Source organism: Protopterus annectens, chromosome 3.part0 (assembly GCF_019279795.1).
Source record: "Protopterus annectens isolate FY-2018-M chromosome 3.part0, PAN1.0, whole genome shotgun sequence".
Classification (NCBI taxonomy): Eukaryota; Metazoa; Chordata; order Ceratodontiformes; family Protopteridae; genus Protopterus; species Protopterus annectens.
This window is the reverse complement of record NC_056731.1, coordinates 1956066135-1956074121: the sequence shown is the minus strand read 5'-3', so window position 1 is coordinate 1956074121 and position 7987 is coordinate 1956066135.

The following is a 7987-nucleotide window of genomic DNA, read 5'->3' as shown; positions in this document are numbered from 1 at the left end:
GGTTATTAGCCAAGTAATTACCTATGAACTGTGAACTCTCCTTCAGGCATTGCTGTATTGCTGTATTCTGGGCTGTGGTGTAGTTCCTGTGTTGTCCATTACCTTACTTGGATAGAAGGAAGTTTCTTTGCTCACCAGTGGGAGTGGGGAGCCTTGAGCAGCCTACCTGTCCTTGGGGGAAGTGACCTCAGCACAAGAAGCTGTAGTAATTGGTTGTTTGGGACCATTCCTAGCTCTTTTGTAGTTCACTGTTTAAAATCTGCATTTGCACGGCTTTGAGCGGTCGGGCGCATATCGCAGCGCCGGTTAAACAAGGTTAAACTTGGTTAAATAAGGTTAAACTTTTTCTGGCTCCACCAAGTCTGCTCTTCAATTTTTCCCTTAGAACTGTTCTACTTGCAATCTAAACAGCCTATACTCTATCTGAAAAGCTCAGCACTTGCTCCTAAAGCATTTTTTATACAGGTAAAGCACTCTTAAACAAAAGAAAGTACTTCATTCACCTAAATTCTGTTGAGTACCCATTTCCCTATAGGTCCTTTCTGACTCAGTTACACAGCAATCTTTTTCACTATTTCTAGCAAGTCGAAGGGTCAGTTGCTGGCGTCCTCTCCTGTCCAGCTGGTGAATCTGGGAATCTTGAGGCAATGTTACAATTGCCTCATGTACACAGACAACCCTCTCCTCCTCCCAACAAATACAAATATATGCGAGAGATGCAACTATATAGGCAAACTGGAGGCTGAGCTCTCTCAATTCAGTACTGGCAAGACCAGTCAGGAGGAGAAGGTAACCACGCACACCACAAACCCAGTCTCACATAGAACTATCACAACTGCAAACCAAACACATAAACACACAAAAACATACTCAGAGGCACTGATTAAAAATCTACCAAAACAACAGAGGCCTCCAAAGCAGACACCCAAGCAACTGCCACCTCAAGACATAGCACATGCAACACATAGTTCACAAAGTCAGTGTGCTAAACAGTCACAGCCCTTAAGGCCAAACAACATGCCAGACACACTTGTAATAGGTGACTCCATAGTCAGACACACTGACGTCCCGCTCACCAGACTGAACAAGGAAAAGGTCACAGTAAGCTGCCTGTCGGGAGCTAGAATCCACCACATAACACAAGCACTCAGGTCACTCCACAGCAAGTACAAATATGACTCAGTCATTGTACATGCCGGTGTGAACGACCTGAGACGTACCTCCCTGGACTACATGAAAAGAGACATAGAGGAGCTCTCTGATTATGTAGCCCAGGCCGGTATGACCCTGACCCTGAGCAGCATCTTACCCTCACCAAGAATGATGCCACAGTACAAAGACAAAATGATCAGTTTTAACAATTGGCTTAATTACTGGTGTCATTCTAAGGGGATCCAATGTCTGTCTGCTTGGGATGACATGCTTGACAAGCCACGCTGCTTCACAAGGGATGGCTTGCACCTGTCACCCTTGGGCTTCCGGATATTGGCCAAGGCTCTTGCCACCCCATAGTGCCTTTTTTAGCCAAGGCTCAAATGACAAACCTACCGCCCTAGAAAACACAAGTGGAAAAAACCAAGGGTAATGCTGCTCAATGCCAGAAGTCTAAACCTCAAGATGCATGCCCTCGAAGCCCTCCTCAGTATGGAGAACATCGATGTCTGTGCAGTGACTGAAACCTGGTTCAAGGCTCCTGAGAGCACCCCAGCACTATCAGGTTTTACCTCATATCATGCTTTCCGGCCCCAAAACTTGGACCGAACCACAAAAGGAGGGGTAGTATCCATATTCATCAAAGATACCCACACCTCCAGGTTAGTGGCAATGCACGAAGCATCGGAGACCATCCAGGTGCAACTAACCATAGGCAAAACTGCCTTACAGTTTGTAGCATACTACAGACCACCCTCTCAAACTCAGGAACCCCACACAGCCTTCCTGAAGACACTGGAGAGTATGAATGTCTCTCCAAATACCATCATTTTGGGAGACTTCAACTACCCAAACATAGACTGGGAACATTACTCAAGCCCCAACACCCTAGCCCAAAGGTTCCTAGAATTCATAAACTCAAATGTGATGGAACAACTAGTCACCATTCCCACAAGAGGAGACAATATACTAGACCTGATCATCACAAACATGGGGACAAAATGCTCCACACCGGAAGTATATCCCTCTTTGGTAAGATCAGACCATAAATTAATCTCACTGGAAATCCACATCCCGCCCCCACCCCCTGCACAAAAGACCACAGTGAAGAACTTCTCAAAAGCCAACTTCACACTTCTTAAGACTGAAGTGGTATCCTTCAAGGCCCCTGGGCCAGTGGAAACCACAACCCACACTGCTGAATCCTTTGCAAATGCCTTCTATGGGCACCTTCAAGAATGCATGGATCATGCAATCCCAAATAAAACCAAGACCCATTCCCTCAAAGGTAGGCCCAGTCTGGTGGACCCCAGCCATAAACAAACTTTACAACAGGAGGAGGAAGCTACTACATGACAGAGCAAAATCCCTAAAAGGGAAGGCATCTCTGATCAGTACTAGCATAAACTACAATCACTCATAAAATCATCCAAGGCCAACTTTGAGAGAAAAATCGCAAAAGACACAAAAGACAATCACAAGGCCTTCTTTAGCTATGTTAGAAACCTGGGTGGAAACTCCCAGATATGCTCAGAGTTAGTCCAAAATGAAACAAAATACACTAAACCCACTGACATTGCAAACATTCTGGCAGGCAGGTTCAGTGCAAATTTCTCCTCCCTCTCCCCCCAAAAGGAGAAATAACTATCCCAGCAGAGTGTAGCCTCCCTAACATCTCAGATGCCCAGGTGAGAGCCGCCCTCTCTAAAGCTAAAAACACAGCATCAATGGGACCGGATGGTGTCCCGGGCTGTGTGCTACATGAACTCCAAGAGGAACTAAACCCACACATAAGGCTGCTGTTTAATCTTAGCCTTACTACAGGATACGTACCCAAAGAGTGGCGTACGGCAACAGTGGTCCCACTTCACAAAGGCGGTGCTTCTACGGACCCTGGAAATTACCACCCCATAAGCTTGACGAGCCTGGTCTGCAAAGCTATGGAGAGGATCATTATGGAAGTCATAAACAAAGACATTGGGGGCCTACAGACATTGGATCCTACCCAATTTGGCTTTGTCAAGGGCAGATCTTGCCTTTTGAACTTGGTCGACTTTTTTGAAACAGTCACTAAGGCCATTGATGAGGGTAAGGCGGTTCACACAGCCTACCTTGATCTTGCAAAAGCCTTTGACACAATACCCCACTCGGGCATCATAGACAAACTCACCAGCTTAAATGTAAACCCATATGTCACAAGATGGGTTGCAAACTGGCTCAAGGACAGAACCCACAGGGTCAGAGTTGCTGGAGCTATGTCAGACTCTAAGCCAGTCACAAGCGGTGTCCCACAGGGCTCAGTCCTGGGACCCCTCTTGTTCGGCATTTATTTTTCTGAGGTACAGGCAAACATAGGAGGATTGTGGCTGACAAAGTTCGCAGATGACTGCAAACTGGGCACCATAATTGATACTCCAGTGGACACAAACATCCTTCAGAGAGGCCTCATAGAAATGGATAATTGGTGCCAGAGCCATGGCCTTAAGCTGAATGCCAAAAATGTATAGTCATACCCTTTGGGAAAAACAAGGTACCGACAAATTACCACATAGGGGGTAATCCATTAAGTACGGAAGAGGTAATCAGGGACCTAGGGACCCAGGTTGACAGTAACCTCTCATTTGACACTCACATTGCCAAAGTGGTTAGGAAAACCTTCTATATTGCCCACCTTATCATGAAGGGTTTCACATCTAGATCAAGAGAGGTCATTGTGCCCCTGTACTCTTCTCTTATCAGGCCAATGATTGAGTACAATGCCCCATTTGGGCTGTATCTCACCCGACACCTGCAGCAGTTGGAAAGACCCCAAAAGTTCCTCACCAAGAGAATAAAGGGTCTTAAACATATGTCATATGCTGCCCGACCGAAAAAACTCCAGCTCTATTCAGTCGCATACCGCCTACTCAGAGGTGATCTGTGCCTGACGTACAAGGCCATGTCCAATCCAGAATTAATGGACATGCTCCACCTCAGAAAATCCAAATCCATCAGAGCCACAAGAGCAAGAGACTTAAACCTCAACACAGAAATAAATAGGACGTGCTGGAGGGACAGATTCATAACCCAGAGGCTCCCTACACTCTGGAACAGAATCCCAGTCCATGTTAGGCAGAGCCCCTCACTGACTCTATTCAAGAGAAATCTTGACGAGTGGATGGGAGATCGTAGGTTTACCCCGGGGGTCATCTCTGTGTCACTACTAGACAGAGGCACAGTAAACTAAACCCTAAAAGGGCGTAGTATTCTCATCCTAAGGGGTGGTGAAAGCCACACACACTCTGGCTAGGCTTATAAATGCCCTAGGGCAGATAGCCTAGTACGAACCTATGAACCTAATCAATCATCCTAATAGTAGTAAAGGGAATATGAACTGGCCAATGAGAGGTCTATATAGAAATAGGGTACATAGTACCATGATTTCCAGAGATGTCATCAGTAAAACAAGAGTAAAATTGCATTTACATTAAACACGGAAGCTGCTGAAGAATCCCATTTAGTGGAATAAGTGGGAAATGGGTAAGTCGATCAATCAGAACATGAGAATCCAATCTCCAAATTTCACTAGACTGGCAAGGTTGCAGTCTCAACATGCTATGCATGAAGGAAGAACTGAGGGACTTGTATGTATGAATATGTTTTTCTTCCTCACAATGAAATTCTTCACATTTGAGGGTTAATAAAACAATACTAAAGCATTACAAATAAAAACAGTAAATGCAGTTAGCTATAATACTGTATGCCAAGTACATATGTTACTCTACATACAAAAGTAGCCTGCAGATCACAAACAACTTGACATAGAAGTTAAAAACAGTGAAATACATGAGTGCAATATGAAAGCAAGATGGATCAGGACAGCAAAACACATATATAAAATGATATTAAAGCTTGCAACAAAATCAAATCAACTGAAAAATAAATGAATCATTTTATGGCATTGCTATCATACTATTAAGGCCCTATGTCTTGTCATTAGTTATTACCAATGGAACTACAGTTGGCAGACCATAGCAAAAAAGGGTCTATATTAAATTGTTGATCACTTAGGTTGTCGAATGCCTAAACATCGACACCTAAATGTTGACAACTTAAAATTGCAAACAGCCATTTCCACACAGGGAAACAATACTGTTCACCAAAGTAAAAAAAAAAAAAAATTTAAACCCCCCCTCACATCCCCTAACTAAATATACCAACTCCAAGATCACTCTATGTTGTAAACATGGCAAAATCAACGTAACAGCCAAACAACTTGTTTCCCTGTGTGGAAACGGCCATTTTACGTTGTTGACATTTAGGTGTCAACATTTAGGTGTTCCACAACCTGCGACGATTTAATATAGACCTGCAAAAAATGCACCATAGAGCAACCATCAGAGTGGTAACAGACTACATGTCCAGAAGGTATGTCTTTGAACTACAAAGACAGTAGAGGTCTCTCAATGATACTCTCTTAGAAGGCTACATAAATGCGTAGCTCAAGCTCACTATGGAATCTCTGGTTGTTCAGTTTTAGCAGTGTTAGAAGGCATTGGATGGGTTTGCCTTCACTGAGCCTATGATTTGTACTGGCATTAAATCTAATTTTCTTAAGTTCTTTCTTCTCTAAAATGTTGTCCATGTCACTTCAAAGAGATCAAATTTGACACAATCCAGAAAGTGAAATTTGAAATTTGTAAAATCAGTACATTTTTGGCTGTGCTTGAGAAGGATATTATATGGGAATTCTCTTCTTGTGGAATTAAGATGTTCATGGATCAGGTTACTTACACATCTGCTAGATCTAGCAGCATAAAAACTATAATACTTGTAGCAGGTTGCAACATACACTTCCCAAATTGTCCTGGAGTCACTTTGTGCATTAGCTTTATAGGATTTTTCTGTTCTTTTGCAGTAAAATATATTAGTGCTACTAATGTACTGGCAGAATGTGCATGGGGGCTATATCTATGGAACTATTCCCAGTTCATCTAAAGAGGTAGGAAGATCTCACATTCTAGGCAAAACCTGAATTCTTAGATCTCTTATTGGTAAGTTTCAGCACTTCTCCAAGGTTACACACAAAACACAAGTTACTGGCGAATCCAGTACTAATCCAAACTTCACAAACAAAATTCCTCTACTGCTCGGTACAATAAAGGCTGTCCTCCATCAACAATAAAATACCTGAACGAACTGAGCGAACTGAATGATAAAATTAATAATCAAAATTACTTTATTAACCACATACAAACGGATTGAGCGCGCTTTCGTCTCCTACTCTCTTACTACTAACAGCTTTTGCTATTACCTTCAAACATTTGTTTAGTGAGTCATGAGTGATGACATGCCTGAAGGCTTTCGTAGTGGGAAAATGCTACCATATTAATGATATCCACAAAAGAAACTGGTGAACCACAGGAATATCATGAACAATTCAACATCAACCTGTAGCACTTAGATCGATACAAGAGACAGTCACTGATAAAATTGAATTTATTTTATAAAGTCAAAAGGTTGTTGAAAAGTTAAGTGCTTTCATTCTATATTACATAAAGAACTTTATTAGAAGTTCTGATGAAGTTTTATCAGTGAGGGTCTCTTGTATTGTTCAAAGTGCTGCATGTTGGTGTTGAACTATATTAATGATCCCTCTGTTGTGCTGGGTAAATGGGCATGTTATGGACACCCTTCAAGACTGTTGTTACTATGTTGTCTGATCAAGCTTTAACGATGCCTTGAGTCACTGTAAAAGTATATAATAGCGATGCCTTGATGTTTTGTCATCCTGTTCCATTTCATTTCTGTGTTGTATCTATGTGCATTTTTTCAAGGTTAATGTCATGCTGATTGTGATCTTTAGACTATGTTTACTTGCAATGTAAAATTATTAAAGTCTATTGCTATTATTCTTTGTACTTTTAACAACTTAGCTGCATTTTCTTATCCCTCATATCTAAAGACGTTTCAACACTATGAAGAATAAAATGGGAATTTAAGCACAGATGTCCCTTTGTTTCTTCACCAGGAGAAGGATGTTATGTCTGAAACTTTGCCATCCTACTGGAATTTGGGTGTTGAATTCCCATATTCTGGTTTGTCATCTGAACACACACACACACACACACACACACACACACACACACACACACACACACACACACACACACACACACACACACACACACACACACACACACATTTCCCACTATCCTGTTTAATATTAGTCTTCACCAGCTGGTCAGCTTTGTAAATATTTTCTGGTTTACCTTTACTCAGCATTGGCTGATGGCACAACATGATGCCATCTGACTAAAGGTTATACTATTTTCTGTACTATGTCTATCTAGACCTATTTGTCAGTTTAAGTTTTCTGTTGGAGTTCTCAAGATGATTGTGGAAGGAGGAGCAGTGCCTCTAACTGATTCAGGGTATGTTTTTAAATGGGTTCTTATCAGAAGAGCGAATGCTTAAAATAGCGAACACTCTTATATCGAACTTTAAAATGCAAAACCTGAAAATGTCGAAGGCACGGAACATCAATTTTTTTCCCAGGGAAAAAAATCGATGGGCCATTCTCTGGTCTTTGCTGTTTTCACCACTGTGGTGCGATCTCACAGTTGGTATATTCATGTTGGGGGTGGGGGGGGTGAAGCCTCCCATTTTATTTTGCCTGTACATTGTTTTTTTTTTTTTGGATCAGCTGTTCCTTCGACTTTTTAAGGTTTTGCATTTTACGTTTGATAGAAGAGCGTTCACTATTTTAAGAGTTCGATCTTCTGATATAGTTGCTTTTAAATTATGAAAATTTCTGATCTGTAATTGCATAAATACTTCACTTTGGAGGTGTAAT